General features: G+C 42.4%; 1 long non-coding RNA gene across 1 annotated transcript in view; it reads left to right on the top strand.

The window, feature by feature from the left end:
• LOC137859647 (uncharacterized) overlaps positions 1-11,548 on the top strand; it is a 53,492-nt gene extending 41,944 nt beyond the window's left edge. Inside the window, exon 3 of the long non-coding RNA XR_011098430.1 lies at positions 9,464-11,548. This is a non-coding gene — a long non-coding RNA (uncharacterized lncRNA). The remainder of the gene's footprint in view (positions 1-9,463) is intronic.
• The last annotated feature ends 11,053 nt before the right edge of the window (positions 11,549-22,601 follow it).

A 22,601-nucleotide genomic window follows, 5' to 3' on the forward strand; every position in this document is an offset into this window, starting at 1 on the left:
CCAAACCCAACATGCTCTAACATAAATCAGAACGTTGACTGTGGCAGCAGCTGAGCAGTGAGTGACTCCATCACATTGATTAACTCTGGGAATGAAGGCTATGAAATAACAAGTCAAACTATGGAGGAAACTTAAGTGAGATGTAGTTCTGAGGGAGAAAATCTGTTTGGGAGAGGAAGGCTTATGCCCTGTTTCTTTCAATCAGTGCAGTGCTGGTTTTTGATTATCAGGATTAATGACCTTGACTTTCAGCTCTCAATCAAAGGGCAGTGTCTCCAGTGGAATTGATTTCTCCTACCAAATAGCTGGTTTAGAAGCCATTAAAATTCCTTCGGACTCTCCAGTGGTGTTAGAAGCAGCTGTGAGTGACCTTGGTGGATAGCTTCTGGTTGGAGTTGATTAGACAGTTGCCCTATCCCACCACAGTTCTATCAGTTTGATTTTTTTTGTTCCGTTTTGGGAGTTTTTTGGATCTTTTGGTGATCCTTTTCTATACCACAATGTCCAATATAACATGGTTAGGTGTGAGTAATGAGCAGTCAGTGTGACCAGAGACTGCAAGGCTCCAGGTCAAAGGCTTCATCTGCCACAAGGATTTCAGATTGTTTCCCCAGTATATGATCCACTTGCAAGGATATTCTTTCAATATCTGTGCTTCTTGGACTTGTATTTGTAAGAAGAATGCAGCAATCCCTATTCCCCAGGCTGGTAGTTGAACTATGTACCGGCGAGAAAGAGGACAGGTCTGAATCAGATGCAGAAGAGATTTCAGTGTTGATTTCCCACGTTTTCCTCCAGTTGTAAGTTGAGGTGTTTCAGGTTCCGTGCACTCTAGACACTGACCTGAAATTTCTGCCTTGTCAAGGTATGTTTCTACTGAAAAGGAAAAAAAAAAAGTTTGTTTTGATGTATTGACAATTTCTTGATGAAATACAGGCTTTGATTAAAAAAAATAAAATCTGCTCTGCTCAAGTTCTGACTCTGCTTAGCTTGTAAGATGTGATTTGATTAAAGTACATACCAACACGGTTGCAAAAACAACATATTCTGTTGGGCAAATCTTAAGTGTAGAAAATAAAGGGAAATGAAAATCATTTTCTTCTCAGTAGGCTGCCTGGGAAACTTTAGTATGCAAAACATGACATTGTTTGTAGTTATTCCTTGTCCTCAGGGTGCCAGGTCCTAAATTCTGGAAGCCTTCAGAGATGTGGCACAGCAGTGTTTGATTAGAGACCCATGCTCAAAATTTTAGTCTGGGTTCCTCCTGCTTCTCATTTTTTGGTATGAAGCAAAATAAAAGGGGGAAATCTGAGTGATGAATTTACCGGGACCAGGGAGAATTTAATAGAAGAAAGCTTTATTGTGAAACCTTTTGTAACTGTTTGAACTGTGCCCAATTAGAGCAGACAATACATGGTCTTACTCAAAAGTAGCTAAATTAATTCTCCCTCCATGCTAGTCTACAGTGTGGAAGAAGCCATTTGGTTCCCAGAGAGTAAGAAGAATAGAAACAAGGCTGTAGTGCACCGAATAACTTCACAAATTAAAGGTTGTGTTCTGGGATGGTACAAGGTGGCATTGTGCACTTTGTTTGTACAGCACTGCAGTGAGAATCAGCAGCCTGCTACTTTCCTGTCTGTTGCTGCTTTTAGGCATTTATTCAGTGTCAGACATCTCCATTTGTCTGGCGAAGGCAGGCATAGTACAAGGGAAGTTTCTCAGTGAACTTAGTTGAAGAAACAAGAAGAAATATTTGTAATGAGCGGAGGAATATTTCCCTTTAACACACCCTTCATACGAAGCTTCCAAACCTCTGAGTCTTTATGAACCTCTGAACCTTTGCTCTGTGGAGCAGGACCTGGGGGTCCTGGTGGACAGCTGGTTGACCATGAGCCACCCATGTGCCCTTCTGGCCAAGGCCAAGAAAAAGGGTGGAGCAAATAAATTCTTCAAGGTAAATAAGTGAATGTGCTAAATTTTGGCTTTTAGCTGTGAGGAAAGCTCTTATTTCAAGATACCAGTCTTCATTGGAAGTACAAAATGTTGGAAAAGGGCTTTAAAGGGCCCATTCTTTAATGGGCTCTAATCTAACTAATCAGTTTGAAGAGCCTTGAAAGATCTATTTCTAAGCCATTTGAAAACGTGATTTTTAACACCTTTAAGACAAACTAAGATCTGTTAGGATTGGTTTAGATCAAAGTGGGCATTCCTGAGAGTATAGAAATAAATCAAACAAGATCTTTTTCTGGCTGCATCTTCTGTAGTTCTTTAATTACCTCTCGTTTCATACTGAATCTTGAGATGGGAAAATACTGGATTATTTGGATCTTCTCTATGCCAAAGTTAGTATTAAGAGACATGTTGCTGGAACTTCTTACATTGAGATGTTAATCAGTTGACAACTACAGAAGACGTTATATATGTTACTGACATTAGACTGTTGATCTTATGCCTAAATTTTAATTTGACTGATTTATTGAGTCTTAATTTTCAAGTGATTTGAAGAGATATTGAATGCTATTTTTTAATTACACAGGTTGAGATGAAAGTTCCTAGGTAGCTTAAAAAGTAACAGGGTTAACTCATCATATTTCTCATGGCAGCTTGATCTTTTCTTGCAGCTACTTTCTTCCTAGTAGATTTGATTATACTGAAAAAGTGATATTGATTCACGACTCACTTGCTGAGTGTCTTTATGGAGAAGGGCTTTGCACAGTTCTGAAATATATATGGAGAAGACTTCATGCTTACAAGATTTCCTTTTAAGAAATTCATACTGTTTGATTTGTCCTTGTCTTTTTTTTTTTTTTTTAAGGACTTGGCTGGGCAGTGAAGAGAGGATGGGCAAGTTTAGGTGTTACCTGAGTGCACTGAGTAATGCATAGACTCTGTCCTCAGAGGAATGCTTTTCAGAATGTTTTCGGGGAAGGTGTGAATAAAATCACAAAATCAGAGCATAGAGGCCGATGTCCTTCCTGAACAGTTCCAAGAATGCTTGGCAGCCACAGGCATTCTGAATGGTGGTGCAAACAGCTGACAGACAAACACCAGGGCAATAATGAGTGTTGTAAGTGCAGAGGTGCCAACAACAGGACGCCAGAAATTGATGGGGGCAGAATCTGCTTTCTGTGGGTAACACTCTGTTCTGTAGACCAAGTAATACTTGTGAGAACAGTAAGAGCAGGACTGGGCTTTAAACATCCAGCCTCCTTTATACTCCAAACTATGAAGGGTGGGAGGAAGAGAAGTTTTCATCTTGGTCTTCTCTCACCCAGCTTTGTGCCACAGCTAGGTTTCCAGAACGTATCTTGTTGATTTGGTCACACACCGCTTTTCAGTCTTCAGGTTGCTGCTGCTCATTGTCTGACTGGAAAAAAATCCCGTGTTATTTTAGTCCTCGTTTCTTTCTCTCTCCAGCTGTAGTATCAGTCAGGAAAGCCTTATATGAACTCAGCCTCTAGTTGCTGTAATTAATTTGCCTTAAAACTGTTTTCCCTTCCAGTCCCACCTTGGTAATCTCAGAGCTGGCAGTAAGCAAAAGATCACAGGTGAGGATGAAAGTTCTTGGAAGACCGAAATGACTTCTTGTCAGTCTACACTAGGCTCTCTTAAAAAAACAAAACAAAATTACATGAGGAAAGCAGGCAGAGTGCTTCAGAGTATTAGATCAATCTAACTCAGTGCCTTGCTTAAGGAATATGTCTGCAAATAGTTCTATTGGGGACTGAGGAACCAGTTGCAGATCACGTAATGCATCGTACTTGCATTCAGCTGTTTGCTAACACAGCATTTCACAGGGATGGCCCTTCACTGCCTGACCTCCAGAGAGGCACAAACAGGACAGAAAAGCTCTGTATCAAGAGCTACTTGACAGAGGCCCAAAGCTCCAGCTGCCAGAGGAGATTGCTCATCTTCACATTGCAGCAGAGTGAGATTTGCATTACAAGGAAAGCTCTGGGAAAGTGCAAGTCTCAGTGGCTTCAAAAGTCTCTGCTTCCATGGAGCTCCTTACAGTGTTTTCAAAGTGAGTTGTCTCAGGCTATTTCATGGGTATTCATCAGTACAGAGAAAAGTTCCGGAGAAAGATTTCTTGCTAAATGGCTGCATTTGTCAGTCGTTTGGCTGCAAAAGTCACGTTAGAGTCATCTTGGAAGGCTTTTCTGGAGACACAGGGGTTTTAAAATCTCCAAGAAAATACAGAAATTTGTAAATGAAAAACTAACCAAAGGTTTCAAAAAGCTCCTGTGGTCGGACCCTATAAATACACTTAATAACGGGCCCCTGTCATGGCAACAGTGCATCACATGCTTCCCTTCATGGATTCCCAAGGTTGTTGTTGGAGCTTGGTGGGATCCCATCTGGTGTTTGAATCCCTCCTGAGAGGTGGCAGTGACTTGTTTTGTGTCCGTAGGCTTCTGACCGCTGCTAATGTCAGGCAGCAGGGAGTTAAGAGCAGAGTGGTGTGGAGGGTGCAGGGGAAAAGGTCTTTCACCCTGTGTTCCTGAAGTTGTCTTAATTAAAGCATAAAGGGCAGAGTTATGTACATCGAAAACAACTGCTTGCGTGTGTCAAAACCATTTCATTCCCTTTGTGGCTTTCTCTGTGTATTGATTCACTCAATTAGCAGTGCATGGCATGTTTCTCTTTCAACAAAATGCTGTGATTCTTCTGACATTTACAGGGCTGGGCAATGCACGTGAACCACCGACACTGCTTAAGATGGTCTTTGATGTACAAATCCTGGGGACTTCTTTCCCAAATACTTACTGCTTCTACAAAGCATCCCACCCTGCCCACTTACTTTGTTTCTTGTAACTGATGAGAGATTTATAACAGCAGTAGTTGCAAGGAAAAAAATGATACATATAGGAAAAAAATAGTTTTTTTTTTTTTTTTTTTTTTTTTCTGAAGTGTTGACATCAAATGCCAGACATCAAATGAAATAAAACATCATTATAATAATGAAATCCTAATGGCTCATGTTTTGAAAAAGATGCAATGATTTCTCCTTCCCTAACAGATGGCTTATTTTTGGTCATCTTCAAAGCTGTTTTCTGTGCTCCCAGCAGTGGGAAGATGTGCCCCTGAAACGTGTCTGTACGAAATAAGGCTGGAGTTTGATCTTGACGTTTTAAGGATAATTATTTGCTGCACTCTGCTGTGTGCTTCCCCTTCTGCCAGCTGCGAGCCAGGGACACCGCTTGATCAGAGCACAAGGGCTGAGCTCTGGACCTCTCGCTGACTTACCGATAGTGCTGCCGTGTTGACTCTCTCACTTTGTGCCTCTTTTTTCTGCTTGTAAAGTTGGGCTGCAATTTTCCAGTTTTTGAGCCAAATTCCAAAGGGACTTTTCAGGCTCTTCTGTTTTGTTTTAATTTCCCAGAGGTTGATGTTTTAAGGGTTAACAAGGTTTCAAACTGGAATGAGCAGAACATTTAAAGAAGCTGTAAGAAAGGTTGGTCACCCACTTTTCAAATAGGCTCTCACTGGGGCTGCAGCAGAACCTCATGCAGCTCTTAGCCCTACAGGGGCTGTGATATCACTGGCCAGAGGAGACCATGTGGACACGTGTCAGCTTGGCAGGACTCAGTAGGATTGGCCCTGCACAGTTAAAAATCTGTGTGACTCACTAGGTAATCTTTGACTCAAGCTTGAAATGCCAAATTCCAGTGCAATCTAAGTGTATCTTCCTGAGCATCTTTGAAAATCTCAGCCCTGGTGACCTGGGTAGCTTCTGTTTTTTGTACCCGGTCCTACCTGTCCTTCTGCTCTTGTTTTGTTCTGTTGTATATAAACCAGACTAATGCTCATTAAAAGTAAAATAATGTTTCTGTCAACAAACTGAATACAATCAAATGTTAAAATATTTTAAAGGAAAAAAAAAATCTACCTCCCCATTCAGCCAGTATGTTGCTCTGAAACTTGCTCTTTTCTCAGCCCTCTCTCAGAGCTTGGCCTCTGTGTCCCCCCTCCAGTGTCCTCTCATTTTTTTATTTTTATTTTTTTTCCCCCTGATGTGATCACAGTGGTTGCATGATTTCTGTGCATATGTGTACATGCTCACTTGTGCAGCATCCTGGTCAGCCTAGTTTCTGCGTCAGGATTTCCGTATCTTTCACTCCCTAACCTAAGGGACATTTCGTGGTTCTCTAATTACACCCAAATAGAAGAAAGCTACTCAACCAGTCTCCTCTGGAAAGTGATGTGAGTGTCTGTAGATCAAAACAAGGTGGCAGTAGGCCAGAGGATCTCTGATATAACCTCATTTGGACTTTGGCATGTAGAAAATGAAGTCATTTTTAAGGCTTTGTTTAGGCAACACATATAAAAAAAAATCTTTTTATTCTCACTCAGAATTCGCTTTGTCTCATCCACTTCTCCTGTGATTCTGCTTTTTGTCACAACGCCCTGAATAATGCATGGTCCCCAGTGAACGCAGGACGGTTTTGTTGTCATACGAGCTGTGAAGGAGCACCGAGATTAAACTGTACACTTAGAGCCACTGCCAACTGCTTGATTGATTTCTGACAGCTTGCTGAGGGAAGGAATTAATTCATTGAGACGTATTAAACTCCTCACCCCTACCTCCCCTTCTGTTCCTTGAAAGGGTGGTCCCCTCATGGCTGCTGGAAGACAGCTCTGTGAACTGGGGGTGCTGGGTGCATGATGCAGATACTCGCCCCAGCCCATCTGATGCTAGCAGAGCTGCTGCGCTGGGTTTCCCTTGATCCGCACATCCCACCTCTCAGGGGGATTCCCTGGTGAATTTGAATGCCAGCAGCAAGGGCTTTAAAGCAGAGAAGCTGCAGTCCTGTGCCTGCCACTGCTGGGCTGCTTTCAGCAGGACTCTGGGCTGTGCTCAGGATTAAAGTGGCCTCAGGCCTCTTACAGTGACCGTACCCTAAACTGCAGTGCCTGAGAGTCACTGGGTCTGTCTGATTTAGAGCGTGAAGATCCAGCCTGCTCTGTCCTCTGAGGACGTTTCTAGCCTGGTGGATGTTCAGAACATGGCAAATTCATACAGGAGGCCACAGACCGCTTCATCAGAGAGGGTCACGTCCTAAAAACAAACCTGTCCCTTCTTTAAATGACAGACCTGATCAAACACGATGACCCCAGTGCTCTTGGGAAGCTTCACTCAATCTCCTGCTAAAGGCAACTATTCGTTCACTCTGCAGCATAATTGCCCTATTTCAAGGCTAGAGCTACCTTCCCTTGGGACAGGTTTCACCTTTGCTCAGCTGAGCATGTGTATGAGTGATCCATAGGAGCACACGGAGAGCAATTTAAAGCAGTAAATTCCCTGCTGCTTTTGGAAGCTGTTAAATCAGAGAGCTCTAGTGCGAAGAGAAGGTCCAGTGCGAGATTTTTCCCCTTTCTGAATAGGTTTTCTGTTGTTGTGAGCTGACACGGCTCTTTTTCCTTCAATGCTAAATTCTTCCAGGATAAATTTTCAGCAGGGGTTTACTTTTTCCTTAATGGCAGTGATGGAAAGCCCGTGAGACAGATGAGAATGTTGATGAATGTGCTGTGTATTTGTTGCGTGGTATTTCCTTCAGCTCGATAGATCTATGATTAAAAAAAAAAAAAAAAAAAAAAAAGCAAGTGTGGGTACAGAGAACTAATATTTTTCCCACTTGTTTGGCACTGATTGAGAGGAAGGCTACATTTGGCTATACGAGCTGTCAGGTGGCAGAAATAGGCCAGGAGAGTGAAGTTAATAACCAATAAAGGGTATGGCCAAATTTCTGCACGTCTCCTCCCTAGCAAAAGGGTTTTAGTTCAGGCAATAAAGCACCCCTTCTGTTTGCCTTTGGCTGCAGTGGGCTGTGCTGTTGCTTGACCTACAGCATCGGGCAGCTTTTGGTACAGAAATGAAGGTCTGTGTTCTGGAACCTGCTTCAAGGTCCAGTGGAAATGGTTCTCAGACGCTGCTGTGGTAAACCCTTTCCATCACTTTAGAATGGCTAAAATTTTGTCTTAGTTGAAGGCTTCAGCATCCTTCAGTTAGGGGTTGTTTGCGCAGCTGTTTGGTCACACTTAGGAGAAATATCCCAAATAGTTTAAAAACAGTCATTTTTGGAGGACCAGTTTTAGGCTGGTTAATACAGCTCATCGATGTTCAATAGGTAGACAGCATTCTGCAAGTGAGCACACCCTGTGCTACTCCTAGAAGGCTGTAGAAATCATCTGCTGGATTTCCTTCCTTCCTTTCTTCCCTCCCTCCCTCCTTCTTTCTTTCCTATTTTATGCAAAGTTCCTAGGCAATCTAGCAGACATTAAACAAAGTTCTGTGAAAATAAAATAACATAAATTGCTCCCAAGTTTAATAGAAGAGAGAATAATCTTTGTTGGATTTGGATTTTTAATTTTGCATTTTGCTAGCTGATAGCATTTATTACAACTGTCTCTCTGCTCTAAAATTGGAGAGAGAAATAGTTTCTTTCGATTATTTTTAGTCACACTTTAAGTTAAGTTTCCATTTGCAAGCAGTTCATAAACAATTTGTTTTAGTTAAATGGTTATTAAAACGTTATCTTCCTCTCCAGTGGATCAATAGGACCTTCTCCAGAGCTGTGTGTAGCCAGCTGTAACACACTGCTCCTGATTGCAATACTTTGGGGTCCGTGGCTCAGCTACGGTCTGCTGATGGTTAAAGCCAACAGCAAAGACACCGGATAAAATCTGATTTCTGTTCCTTGATCTATCACCGAACTCCTGTCTATTTCATAATTTTCCCCGTCTCCATCACAATCATATTAATTAACCCTTTATAAAGTGTTTGAAAAGCATTAGTGGAAAACTAAGGATTATTATCGTGCATTATATACGGACCGTTAGCAAATAATGTGTGATTTTAATCTTAATGAATTTTAGGTTTCTCACAGAGTCATTTTTCTCTCAGTACTCCTGTTAGCTTCAATCTTTAATATACTCAGGTCATCAGCATCTTGCGGTGCAGCAGAGGGATTAGCTTGGAAAACTCCTGGCTATCAGACAGTGGAAAGAGACAGGTACAGACCTTAAATTAAGCCTCATGGTAGCTTCTCAGTCATTGTTCTTTTGTCTTTAGATACCACAGTAGGCCTCTAAGTCTTTCTTTGGCACCAGAAAAGGCAGTAGGAATAGGGGCCTCTGTGACCTGCTTGCAAGAAGCCAACATTAGAACAAGGAGGTGAACTTGATCTCTCAAGTCCTTGAGTGATGGGCTAATAACTGGGAATTTGCACATTTGTTGTGTCAACAACCAGTTCTGGCTCCTGCTTTCCATCTTACAGATAGTAAAAATTGAGGTTCACAAAGAAGGTAGTTAAAACACTTAAGATGCCAATGACAGAGCTGGTATCAGCTGCCAGCCATGGAGAGCTTTTGTTGTGAGATGATGCCTTCTGGTTTTAAACATGTACAATTAAAACTGCTCTAAGATTAGTGTGCCTTTCTCTTTTGTCTCCATGTTTTGCAGACTTCCAATGTAACTGCTGTACAAATTGTCAGCCTGACCTCTCTCTGCACCTGTCCTGTTTGGAGGATGACATTTTCAAAAGCAGCCCAACAATTCATGCCTGCAAGAGCCCTTGGAAGCAATAATGGAGCGATAACCACCCACCTGTTTCTGGACTCACAAACCAGGTAACTTGTCATGAGAAGCCACCTGTGTTTGTGTGTGTGCTCATTACCATGTGTACCCAAACTCCTGGTTGAAGCTGCACCTTTGAAATCACTCATACAGAAGGCAATTTAATTTCAAGAAACTGTACCAGGAGACACAGCAGGAATGAAGGCTGCTTTCCAAGGTTGCTGTGACTCTCTTCTTCCTGCCCTTTTCCATCCAGGTGACTGGGACCAGGGAGAAGAAGGGCTGAAATTTCTGATATCTACGAGAGAGCTGTTCTTGGGAGGAGTCCTTAATTTGGGATTCTCTCCTCTGTCCACTGGATCATGAAACTGGTTAGAAAATAGCCGGGTAGTTAATTCAAAAGTGAGAGAGTGGGTGGCAGTGAGAGCTGACCAGGCACAGATATACCTGCATGAAGAGCATGGCTGAACACTCCTTATTTCCTCAGGGATTTGCAAATTGTAATGAACATGTCAGAGGGCACGTGGGTGGGTTAGTACCATTAAACTTTATTGCATGGAATAAGATTTGTTTATAGAGATTACTTTCAAAACCAGGGAAGTTTCTTTTCTAGCTATACTGGTACTGGGCTCTGCACTTAGAGTGGGGGTATTGAAGTTTACAGTAGCTGCTTATGCTTGATGCTTGGGTTGCTGCAATGCATTTGCCGTAGAGGTGATACAATAAATTAAACTCAAATCCTGAGAGCCACTGCTTGCTGAAGTGACATGAAAGTCAACCCTAGCTGCTGTCCCAGGAGATATAGGTGAAAGCAGGTTTGCCTATATGCTTTTACTGGTTTACTTTGTATTAAGCACTAGGGTTCAGTCCATTTTGCTAAAAGCAGAACATGTTGCAGCACTGCTTTAACTTGAGAGATAATAAACAGGCTAGCTCTCAATGCTGATTAATTGGGAGATCCCCTGCTCTGCCAGAGCAGTCTTTTACTGTGCTGCTCTGTCTGCCTTGCTCCTGAGGGTCCTCATTATACCATTAGACTTACTCTTCTACCCTTGAACTAACTCAGCGGATAGAGACGAGGCTGCTTTTGTGAGCAGTATTGTGGGAAATGGTGTGAAACTAGGGGAGAAAGTAGGGAGTTATTGGAAATATGTTATATACATGACTAAATCTGCCCCTTAGAGATAAAGGATTGGCTATGGTTGAAGTAGTGAAACCTTTACAGCCGTTGCCCCCCTTCAGCCCTTAATGACAGTGTTGCTATTCTTTCTTTTGGTGAGAAATCAATAGATCCAACTCTAAGGTACTGAGAAAATGACAGGAGCACTGGTTTGGGTGGTATTTATAGACTACTCCCATTGTTCAATGGATGCATTGAAAGTGAGGTCCAATCTGTTCCAGTGACTGGCCTTGCCAGGTTTAAAGAGGTTTAAAGAGCTTGTACTTCGGCAGCAGTTGTCATTATAAGAATTTTATTCATCATTTTATTCACCTATGTAGTCACTTTGCAACTGAAACCCAAGATGGACAAGGCTGTGCATGTAATCAGCTCATGTGTTATAAAAAGATATAAAAAGTGTAAAAAAGAAAAAAAATCAGCAACTCTTTCTTGGGGTTCCCAAGTGGAACAGAAAAGGACTTCTCTGGTCTTATTATTTTCTGAGAACTGTGCCTCCAAACACCCTTCTCACGAAGGCCTTTTCCATTCCCTACTCAGTTGACTGGTGAATGGGCTAAGTTTGAGTTTCACTAGACATCTTATTATTATTATATTTTGTATTCTTTCCCTTCTGATCTCTCCGTTTCAGTTGTTCCCCATTTCTTTATAGTGATAGAGCTGTTATTCAGGTGCTCGATGAACTAGTTTCCCTGATTATTTTCCTCCCACATGCTTATGTTGGCAGGATAAGCAACTTTGGTTGTGTTCTCAGATCATTCCAAATTTTCCTCAGCAGGCTTCTTCCCTAGCCAATTTGTGCTGTTTTTACCTGTGTGTCTTCTTTTTCAGAACAAAGCAAAACTAACAATATATTTATTTATTATTTAATTGGAGTTCTTTTATTAGCAGCACTGAGGCTTGGGATGCTTCATCCTAGATTAGGGACAGCATTTATTTAAAAATAATAGTTCATCCAAGCAGAAGAAAAGCAGCATGTTCACGCTCAAAGAGAAGAGGGAGTTGGCAAACTTGCTTTGCTTGGCATGTGGAGTCCTTCTGCTTGTCACCAGCCTGTACTCTGCCTAGAAATAAAGTCTTGCCTCTGTTTTGCACCATGATTTGGCTCTGGGGCTCAATTTGGTAAGACACCATTGGACTACCTGACACCACTCATGAGCCTGGGACATAACAGTCCTGTGTGAAATGGCTCTTATTCTCATCTCTTGCTGGGTGTGCTCTTTGCTGCCAGGTGATATGCTTGCATGCTGCATCTCACTATTAAGATCTGTTGATAAATACAGAACTTTCTGCTTATTTACCATCATATAATTATCTTATGAACTGTTTTGTTTCAGTGTATTTCATAATTGGCACACCATAGATTAAGAGGACAAGTTTTTAATCACTCCATCACTAACAAGTAGAGGGTGTTACTCCTGGTGGTGAACAGCCCTGACTGTTAAATTGGTTGTATTTTAGTTTCCACTGTGTGCCCAATGGATAATAAGCAGTACTTCGTGATGATAGAAAAGTCCTTGGCTCTGTGTAAGCAATATCTGCAACAACTAAAAATATCAGTAAGTTATCACCACTGTTTTCATCAAAAATCTAAAACACAGCATTGTTTGAGCCTCTACGAAGAAAATTAACTCTAGCGCAGCCAAAAATACAACAAAGGCAAAAGCAGAAACTTTTATCATCATATCCTGAATTGTGGTACTCTTCAGTTTCCCAATATGAATGACGTGGTTATTGTGTGCCAAGTGCACATTGCTTCTCGTACTTTCAGAATACAGGATTTTATGTGGTATCTCACAAGCAGTGTATGTCCAGCCAGACTCACTGGGGACTGGAAACTGTAAAGGCCGAAGGCCATAAATCTCAAAGGCTTCCATTCCATTTATTTCAGTAGATTTTAAGAGGTTTTGATCTGTATTGTTTCAAACATTGTCTGGGACATGGTCTGGCTTAGCGGTTCTCCTGCTGGTTGTCTCATACACTTTGAGGAACATGAAACCTGATCCATTCTCCAGAGTATATTTTTCATTCTCAAGCTATCTGCCAATTTCTTAGTTATGGATTGTGTCTCTGAGTAAACTCCTAATTCAGATTTATAGAGCTACTCAGGAAAGGAAATGGATGCAGAATCCACGTAGAAAATAGCTGCATGTCTGCCAGCCGGCTCCTTCCTTTCAGGCATCTCATTAAGAATCCAGTTCTCATACAGATATGGTCTGCACCTCTGAATTGCTCAGATTTGTGTGAGGACATGTTGGGAATTCTGTAAACTTGGAAAGCAGCTAGCAAAGGAATACAAAGCAGAAATATTTTTTCTAATTAAATGTTGCTGGTGTTACCAGAATCTCAAAAGTGATCACGTGTATTCAGTGCAGAATTTGTCTGTATCCATAAGAGCTGAAAGGGCTGCTGCTTTTGCAGTTCAAGCCCCAGCCAGGGCATTCTTTAACAGTATGAAACTTTTCAAAGCAAATAGGAACGGAAACATTACATCTTGGCCTAAAAAATTCATTGAAAAAGGGTTTCTGTTTGTAAAATATTTAAACATTTGCCTGCGGTTGTAGGAATACAAGCAAAATTGTGCTACTGCATGAAAATCTTATGAACTAGATTGGAAATGGAGGTCCATGTGCAACTGCAGCCCAGAAGATGACTCACACACGTAGCTATAAATTATTCTCCAGAAAAATTATTACTTATTAACAAACACTATTTTCTGACAATTTCAAAACTCTTGCACAGGAAGGAAATACAAATCTATATATACACACATGCATAAGCACAATATTACCATATGAAATATTCTAAAGCAGATTCTTTCACCTGTTAAAATGGTCCAAATCCAGACCTACTTCCACTAATCCTGTCTTCTTCCTCCCATCCTCCATTTTTCTCTTCATCCTTCAATCTTTCCTTGGACCGGGACAGTAATCTTGTGTGCATTTGCTTTTGAGATGTGTAAAATTCATGGCTTCTGTCCTGTCAGTAAATGAAAACATTTTGTGCTCAGGAAATTCAGGAAATACCACCTTCATAAACTCTTTTTTGCAACTGTTTCTCCTTGACCTGACTGGCTTTTCCCAGCTTTTTACGTTGCATGCTACCTGAACATGAACACAAGGGAGCACCAGAGAGTCTTCTATTTTTTTAATTTCTTATTTTTTTAAGGAAAAGAAAATAATATCACTGAGTGGGTGTGTTTGAGGAGGGAATAAATCAAATTCCAGCCAGAAGGCATTATCTGAATGGAAAGTATGGCAAAGGTAGGCAGAGATTTTTCCTGATGGCCTGTACTCTTGTGAACCCAGGGAGCTGGTTCAGGTTCTTGCCTATCCTGCAAGTCTGCTTTCAGACCTGAGGCAGACCTGCTCTAGATCCTGAGGTAGCTGGCTGATGAATGGAAAGACACCTTTGCAGTTTTCTACTACTGAACCCTCTGGATTTTAAAGCAAGGAAATCTGGTTGTGGGACATGGCAACTTTCAGTCCTGTCAGCAGGCAGCCTGTCTGCAGAACGTGCTGGAATGGGGAGCTTTATGCTAAGAGGGGGCGTCAGGCGTGACCTGGGGCTCCTGGCTGAGATATTCAACATCCTCCCATCAGTTTGATCTGTTTAACATGGCTGCACCCTGATTCACCCTCCTGGGGCCCCCCAGGGCACCTCTGAAGCCATCCAGCACCATCCCTGGGCACGGCACTTGCAGGGCAGGGCTCCGGGCTCGGCCTGGTTCAGCCCGGACCCAGCTCGTGAGACTGAGCGTCCCGCAGCCATGCTTCCACTGGAAGCCCAAGTATCAGAGCTGATCCGAGGCCTCACAAGGTTTAGCAGAGCTCCAGAGTGTGTAAAGGGTGTCCTGTAGATGTGCCAGGTGTACACTTGTGGTCCCCAGGGGAGGCAGAGCAGGGTTTGGTCCTCGCCACAGAGCTGTGTTCACATCTGTTACTCAGAGCCGAGGCTGCTGTGGGGCTCTGTAGAGCGAGGAGTGGTGCAGAGCCGGGCATTTTAACATATTTATGGTGTTCTACAGCCCAGAGAAGTGAAACTGTGATGTGCCAGAGCTACTTATCTGTTGCTTATGACTATTGCACTACTTCTGTGTAATCAGCCAGAAAACTATCTTAGGCAGCCCTATTTTGCTTCTCTTGATGTCACGAACAAAAATCCCATTTGCAGCAGTGATACAGAAACAGGGAGGAGCAGATGCTGAAAATAATGCATTTTAAAATTATCTTGATGAGGGAGGGGAGGGTGCGGGGGGTACTACAGAATAAACTTACCAGATTTCATTAAATATGTGACACAAAACGAGCAGAAATTTAAGAAGCCTTTTTTAAGAGAGTTGCCTGTAGGACTGTAAACCCTGAAGACTAATTCCTATAGTCTGGGGGTGACATTAGAGGTTTGAAAGGTAATGAATCTGGGCCCTCAGACAGGTGCTGCTGGGTTCTGGTGACTCTTCAATGATTTTCTGTTTAAAGGTGCCACAGATCTTAGTGTCTTCTCCCAACACATGTAGGGATGCTGTGTGTGAAGTGGCCTGCAAGCTCTGCTGAGCATGATGGCCACACACTTCCCCCTTCAGCTGCTTCATCCCTGAAGAGAAGACTTTGGGATCAGGGCAACAAAACTGCCGCTGCTGGCAGTGGCTCATGGTCATGCCCATGGGCTCGAGCTAGGTCTTCTGTTTTCTCTGGGATGGTGGAAGGGTGGGAATCCACCCTGTCTCTCCCCTGATACACATTTTCTGATGCAGTCCGCAGGCTTGCTGCTGTGGCTACTGACTTGCTCGCGTGACACCTGCAGGTGGGCAGGTCTCCAGCACTCTGACCCTGGCTTCGGAGGAAGCTGGCTGCAGGAACACTTGCTCCTTTGATTCTCACCACCATTCTCTGACTTCAGCAGTGCCAAAGTACTGATACATGCAGAATTAAGTGACTGCTTTTAGCCAGACTGCAGCAGCTCACACAGCGTGATGGGTTCACAATTATACTCTGGCCTACTGCAAACTTGAGAGAGGCATTAACTTTGCTGCAGATCTTTTTTTCACTGCTCTAGTGTTGTTCTCTTGCTGTGTCTGCCTGCTCCTGAGAGCAAGGGGCAGTCCAGCTGTATTTTTTTCACTGTCTGTATTGACTCATAGTTAACATTTCTTGATGTTTTTAATAGAAGTGTAACTCCAGGCCCTTCTGGGAATACGTCTGATTTTTCAGGTTTTATCTTTCTCATTGATCCCTTTCTAGTTACTTCAGCCAAAGGTGAGGAAGTGTTGTGTGAATGATGGAGCAGCTCTTTTTTGTAACTAGATTGTATGAAAGGGTCAGCTGTTAAGCTGGGATTCTTACAGAAACCCCAGAAATAGGATCTCTCTGCTTTTGAGCAGCCAAGACAATTACTCCAGGGAGAACACTCTTCAATGCACTGAATTCCTGAATTCACCTTTTCACTCTTATATTCTTTTATATATATATATATATTTTCCTCTAGAGGGTGAGCTGGACAAAGATTACATAAGGGACACAATCCTGTGAGGTCGAACCCTTTGCAGATATTTATTATGGCCTTTGAAGTAAGAATTGCTCACTACAAGTTACAAGGCAGTGACAATAAATGATTGCTGTACCAGGTTTACTTTAAAAGAATTTGAAATAGATTCTGAGGTAACATGTAGCAGAGCACAGAGGAGGAGAATAACCTGGTGTTTATGTCATCTGATAAGGACCCTTAAGGTCATCATAACATAGTAAATGGGCCTGTAATTTTATGGCGAATGCTAACAGAACAGAGAAAATCTCCTGTCCTTAGTCCTTGACAACTCTTTGGCATTGCTTGTGGCTACTCTTTTTCTTTTTAGATGGTTATGACTTGGGTTGATAAAAGGTTCAGTAACTTGCTGGACTAATTGGTGGGAGGACATATGTATTTTGTGGTGCAGCCTGAAAAGAAAATTAAAGTTTTATCAGGATTCAGGAAAAAATATTTCTGTTATTATTCTGGGATATTATTATGCCATCTGGAACTATTATCCATCTTGTGTGCTTCTAATTCAGAGAAGGCAGTGCAAATAAATGTGCAAGAAGGTTACCATACAGTGTTAGGTGCCAGGTTTGTTTCTTTGGTTAACCAGGTACCATACTGTCTGGGCAATATTTTGCATACAACCATCATTTTGAATCCAGAAAATACAACTGCCAGAAATCTGAACATTATAAAGCAGCGATTAGGGGATTAGGAAGTAGAGGTACATCTGCCATCCTGCAGGGGAGGAACCAGACATGTTGCTTTTGTTTTTTGGTGTAAAATGTGGTTCCATATTTTTGTACTAATAAAGAAGACATCACGACCAGTTGAGAGGTGCAACACTGAGTCAGAGAAAAGTCCTTTAACCCAGAATCAAGTCTTTGGGCAGCTGGCAAGTGCTTTTCAGAGACGCATGAAATCATGTCAGTGTGTTCTGCTATTACCCGCAGCACAAACAGGACAGACTCCCAGCTACAGGTACAATGTGGGTACACATGTTAAATCGAGTTGTGATGGAGCTCTTCAACAAGCGAATTTGCTGCAGCACATAGTTACATGGGCTGCCCCATGTGTTCGGTCTCAAAGCACAAACTGCTACTGCCTGAACAGAAAATACAGTTCTGCTTCTCCAGGCGAGAGTCATCAGCTTCTGTCTTTGGCTTTCAGAAAATGAGCATGACAATGATGGAGGCCCCTAATTGAAAGAGCCTCCTGGAAAATTACAGGCAAGAGGGTACCTTCTTACCATTTTAGCCTGATTTTTCCCTATTTCAGGTGTGCAAGCACAATGTGAAGCTGAATGGGAAAGGTGGAAGTGTATCATAATATCATGAGGATCTAGCTGCTATGCACTTGGTCTGGGAGTACTCATTCCTGAGGAGAAAAAATCAGGTCTGCTTTTGACTACATGTTTCTTGAATCTTCTCTTGCAGATCTAGGTTTACCGGATTCTAGATTTAATGCTCTACCACTGATCTTTTCTGCCAATTGATTGATGAGGTAGTTGAAAGACTCTTATAGAGTTGCTAATGAGTAGGAACACATGACACTTTTTCCCTATTCCAGCTGTACTGGGGGCAGCAATGTAGGAGGTGAGTTCTGGAAATGGATGCTCAGTGCCAGGGCTTCCACCACAGGTTCAGGTTCCCTCACACACGACAGCACTCAGGAATTCATGGCAAAATCTTACATGTTGTACATGTAAGTAAGTTGCTGTCACCTTTTTGAAAGCTCTTATTTTCCACCTACCCATCAAAGTTCAGCTTAGACCAAACAGTCTGATTCTTCCATGCTGCGTTACTCTTTAGGAAGTGGCAATTACCCTGGATGCTGTGCAACATCTGCTGTAGAACATTCTCTGATATGAGTATGAGGGCATAGTGAAACAGAGACTTGTTTGGGAATAGTGGACAGTCTGGAAACTGGCTCTGCGGTGCTGGTTAATTGTCTTGAACAGTGAAGCTAGACAGTGGGATTTCCATTTGTTCCCTAACAAAAGGGACATTTTGAATTAGGATAATTGTCTAGCTTCCATGGGAGCTATCCTCAGGAACTGGAAAAGGTAGAGGCAGTGGGAGAAAGGGGACCAGTTAAGCTGGTGTCAATGTCGAAGATATGAGGCTACATCACAATATCACTGCAGAGTTCACGGGGAGACAGGGATACTTCAAGGGATGATGTAGAGTGCCTCAATTCAGTGTCTACAGTAGACATTAACAGAATGTCAACTCAAATGAAATCTCTGACTCATGCTTTTATTTTTTTTTAAGCCTTTGTGCCTCATTCTCTAGGTGCCCTTTAGTTTTTCACTGTTCTTGAAGATGTAATTTGATTTCTAGGGCCACCTCCAATTCCCCCATTCTCCTTTATGTGTGTGGAGCTCTTCCACACTGATTTGTTCCTCCCACCCATCCCTTTGTATAGAATGGGGTGAGCAGCCTCCAACACAGCGTGCCCAAAAAAGGATTGTGCAGTTGTAAGGTGCTTGTCACCATCACACCTCGTTCGCAGCGGGAAGATGACTCAGCTGCCACCCCACATGGCTGGGATGTGTCACCAAATGAACGATGACATTTTCAAATGTGGTGGGATTGGGGACTGGAGGAGAGGGGAGAGGAGGAGTTGGGCTGTGAAGGGGCAGTGGGGAACATCAGTGTTTCCAGTGATCTGAAGCTTTTACTTAAAGGAATATGCAATTTAGAGAAGTGTCACCTGAGCTCATTGTGATCTCTTCTTTTCTTTCGCAGTGAAGGAAAGGCTGGTTCAGTAGTTAGAGTTTTGGCACATGACTTCAGTAATCTAAGTTCAACTCCCCGTTTCTTGAATCTCTCTTAGCCCAGCTCTAAAGCAAAGCTGAAAACATTTCTTCCTCATGAGACCACTGGGAGGCTTCAATCGCGGTCTGTGTGTGCTGATGTCAAGGAGTAGATCTGATTGATGGATGTCTCCCAATACATCACTGTTTGTGAAGCATTTGGAGCTCTTCTGATGTGTAAAGCCGTAAAAGTGCAAAATTTTCTCTCTTCTAGAGAACAAAATGTATTCACTACTTGTGCTGGCATAGTCTGGACTAAAATTAAATCTATTGTGTTAAATGGTACACAGACAAATGAGTCTTAAGGCTCACATGGAAACTAATGCATGGAGACAGCTTGTTTTGAAAGGACAGGCTACTTAAGTGCTTCAGATACTACAGATGGTGAAATAGATGTTGAAAATCCAGTTAGTTTGGGCTTTTGTGTAGAGAGACTTTACAAGTACAGGAGGTTTTCACTCTCATGGATAAAGCTCATATTTATTCTTCACTGCAGTGGACAGATGCACGAGCAGTTAAAAGAGGAGCAACTGGGGTATAAACTGGGGTTCAATCCATCATTGACTTCCTTTGCTGCTGTGGGGAAGTCGCTTAGACACAGTGAGCCTCTGTTTATCTGTAAACATGGAAAAAAATAATCCTTATTCCGCCTCACAGTGGTCCTAGATCCTAATGCTCATTTATCAGATTTTTAAAAAAGCCCATTTATGTGCCATCCAGCTGTCTGGGACAGTAGAGAGCCTCATCTGGCTGTAGCCTAAAACAAAGTTCCCTGATGCTTCAGAGGTGGTATGGGACCATTTGAGGGTGTCAAACATGAAGTCCTGGCCAGAGTCCAAGTTCAGCGTAGTCCCAACCTGTCTACTGGAAATTGCTCTTCGCGTGTTCAGTAGGGTAAGCTCTTGTCTGTTTTGCATTGCTATTGTGAACCATTAAAAGAGCTGACATGCTTCACCCCAGAGGAGCTGCATGCTATAATTGGTAAATCTTTTTTTAAAGTAAAGCAGCGCGTGGCATTTAAGTGTTTTGCGATTCCTTTTGGGAAAAGGGAACTTATATAAAAGGGTGTAAGGGTACTTTGTTTAGATGAGAAGTGCCTAAATATGTTTGTTCTTTGGTGGAGCTGTAATCATGTATTCAGTGCCTAATGAACAGATGACAGTGATAAATGTTTGAAGAATGTCATTATAGAACAAACATTTCAAGCCAGTAGGTGGAAACGTGGATTCAGCTGGTTTTTAGGAGTCCAGGAACATGAAAGCAAAGGCCTGGAATGAATCTGCTTTGTCAAGAAGTTCAAGTCTGTGCTGTCAAAGGCATTAACTCCTTCGCAGTAAACTCAGTTTAAAACAATCCAGGGATCTCTGTTACCAAAACGTTGTTCTGTAATCCCACTCTTGTGCTGGTTAGAAATTATTTTTTATTACCCAGCATAATGTTGTTAGTTCTGTCCTCAGCATTAATCACCTAAGGTGTTTATGAAGAACAATCATATCCCTTTTCCCCTTTTTATTGCTGTACCGGGTCCTCCTTGTTGGATAGAGTTTTTGTCTTTCTGATCACACTGTGAGCCCTGTTTTGTACCATTTCTGATCGTAACAGACTTTCTGGGTATAGGTGACAGGAACTATCGACGTTTTCCCAGGGGAGAGTTCTTTTAGTGGTCTAACAGCTCCCTCTCTTACTGGAAAGAAGACACTTCATGGGTTGCAATGACTTTTTTCCCCCATTCCTGCATCTTGCTGGTGTCATTTGCTGAGCAACTGATACAGCACGCTCTGTCTTTCTTTTGGTTAGCTCCTGGCTTAAAGCCCCAATTCTTACTGGTCCTTAACTGAGTGGTTTCACTGTGATCCTCCAGAGAACTTGTGATGGTTTGTCCATTCCTGCCGTTGGCTCATTTCTGTTACTTCTTGAGTGTAATTTCAGAAGGGGAAACAGAGTGAAACCAGTCCCTATGGGAATCAACTAGTAAATCCCCTCCATCTTCATATTTCCATGTTTGATACTAGCTATTGCTATTTCCAACTTTTGCAACTCCTTACCCAAATCCCTTAAACGCTTCTTTTCTGGGTTGACTGACAATTTCTGACAGTTAACGTAGCTTTCCTGGAATGCAGATAGATGAGGTTTACTCCAGTTCTTGTGCAGAGGAAGCAAACCTTATCAAACGGAGCTATTGTGATCTTGGAGATCTAGCTTTGGGAAAGTCTGCTTCCACTTATCTCTGTCTTTTTTTTTTTTTTTTTCTTCAAAAAAGATTGTGAAATTCTGCACATGGTAGAGGCCAGAATATCTGGCCTGTAGCAACCTGATAAATTTAGTTATAAATCTCTGAGGTGAGGTCTGTGGATTCTCACGTGGATTGCCTAATCTCTCAGACTAGCAGAAAGAGAACATGTGGAGTTTTACTTTTTTTCCATGGAATTGGTAATTTCCTGTCCCACGTATGTATTTCCAAACATTGCTTTGACCCTATTTTCATTATTATCATCTTTTAGAAAAGCCAAGATTGACTGCTTAGTTTGAGGTCCTGTCTCAATCCCCGTAGATCTTTACCTGATGTTAGTTGTGGATTCAGTTCTTCCTTTCCTGATTTCCTTTTAAACATGGAAAAACTCTTCCTGTTAGGTCAGTGGGTTTCATTTCATTTGCTAAATCTTACGTGAAATCCAGTGACAGGGGACACCATTTCATGCAAACTGCTAAATTCAGTACAACCAGAACACCCTTCTGTGTGCTAAGAAAGGTAAAGGTGGAGATAAATATTTGAGAAAAGAGATGAGCTGTCCAGCAGGATGAGCATACAGCAAAATGTATCGAGATTCCCTGCAGGCTTCCCAGCAGCAATGCAGCAGGATCTCCTTCCAGCCTCGGCTTCTTGAAAGCTTCCACAGCCAGCCTGGCTGATTTGGGAAGTTTTCCTTTGGGAGTGATGTGTGAGAGTCCTCCTTGCAACCATCAGTCCTTTCAACAGTCTGACTGGGAGGAACCAGCCAAGGGGGAACACCAGTTTATCCTTTTCTGCATGCAAGAACTCTGTTTGGTTGCTCCTGTGCCATGCTGGCAGCCTGTGACCTGCATCCTAGGCTGGCCAGGAGAGGTTTGCTGAAGTCACAGAAGTTGTGCTGATTTACACTCATGGGTGTAACAGATGGATGCTTTCATCCCTGTCTGTTTTCTAGAGCTGGTCCAAACCTGCAAACAAACATTGGGCCAGTGTTTATTTTGTTTGGAAAGGCTGTTTGAATTGATCATGTTGGATGCTGAAGTCATATTTGCCAAATTAAGAGGGCTCACACGGGGGCTTCCCACTGCAGAAGAGTACAGATGCAGAGTGAAGAATGATCCCCTAGAGAAGAGCTGTAGCAGACCAGAATTCCCTCGGATCTGCACACAGCAGGCGGCCACACATCATTGTTTCCATTTGCACCCTTTATTACTGAGCAGCCAGATTATTTAAACAAAGGAGTGTTTGAGAAGAAAACGGATGTGAAATGGTTGTGCCATCAGTT

This window comes from Anas acuta, chromosome 7 (genome assembly GCF_963932015.1).
Source record: "Anas acuta chromosome 7, bAnaAcu1.1, whole genome shotgun sequence".
Classification (NCBI taxonomy): domain Eukaryota; kingdom Metazoa; phylum Chordata; class Aves; order Anseriformes; family Anatidae; genus Anas; species Anas acuta.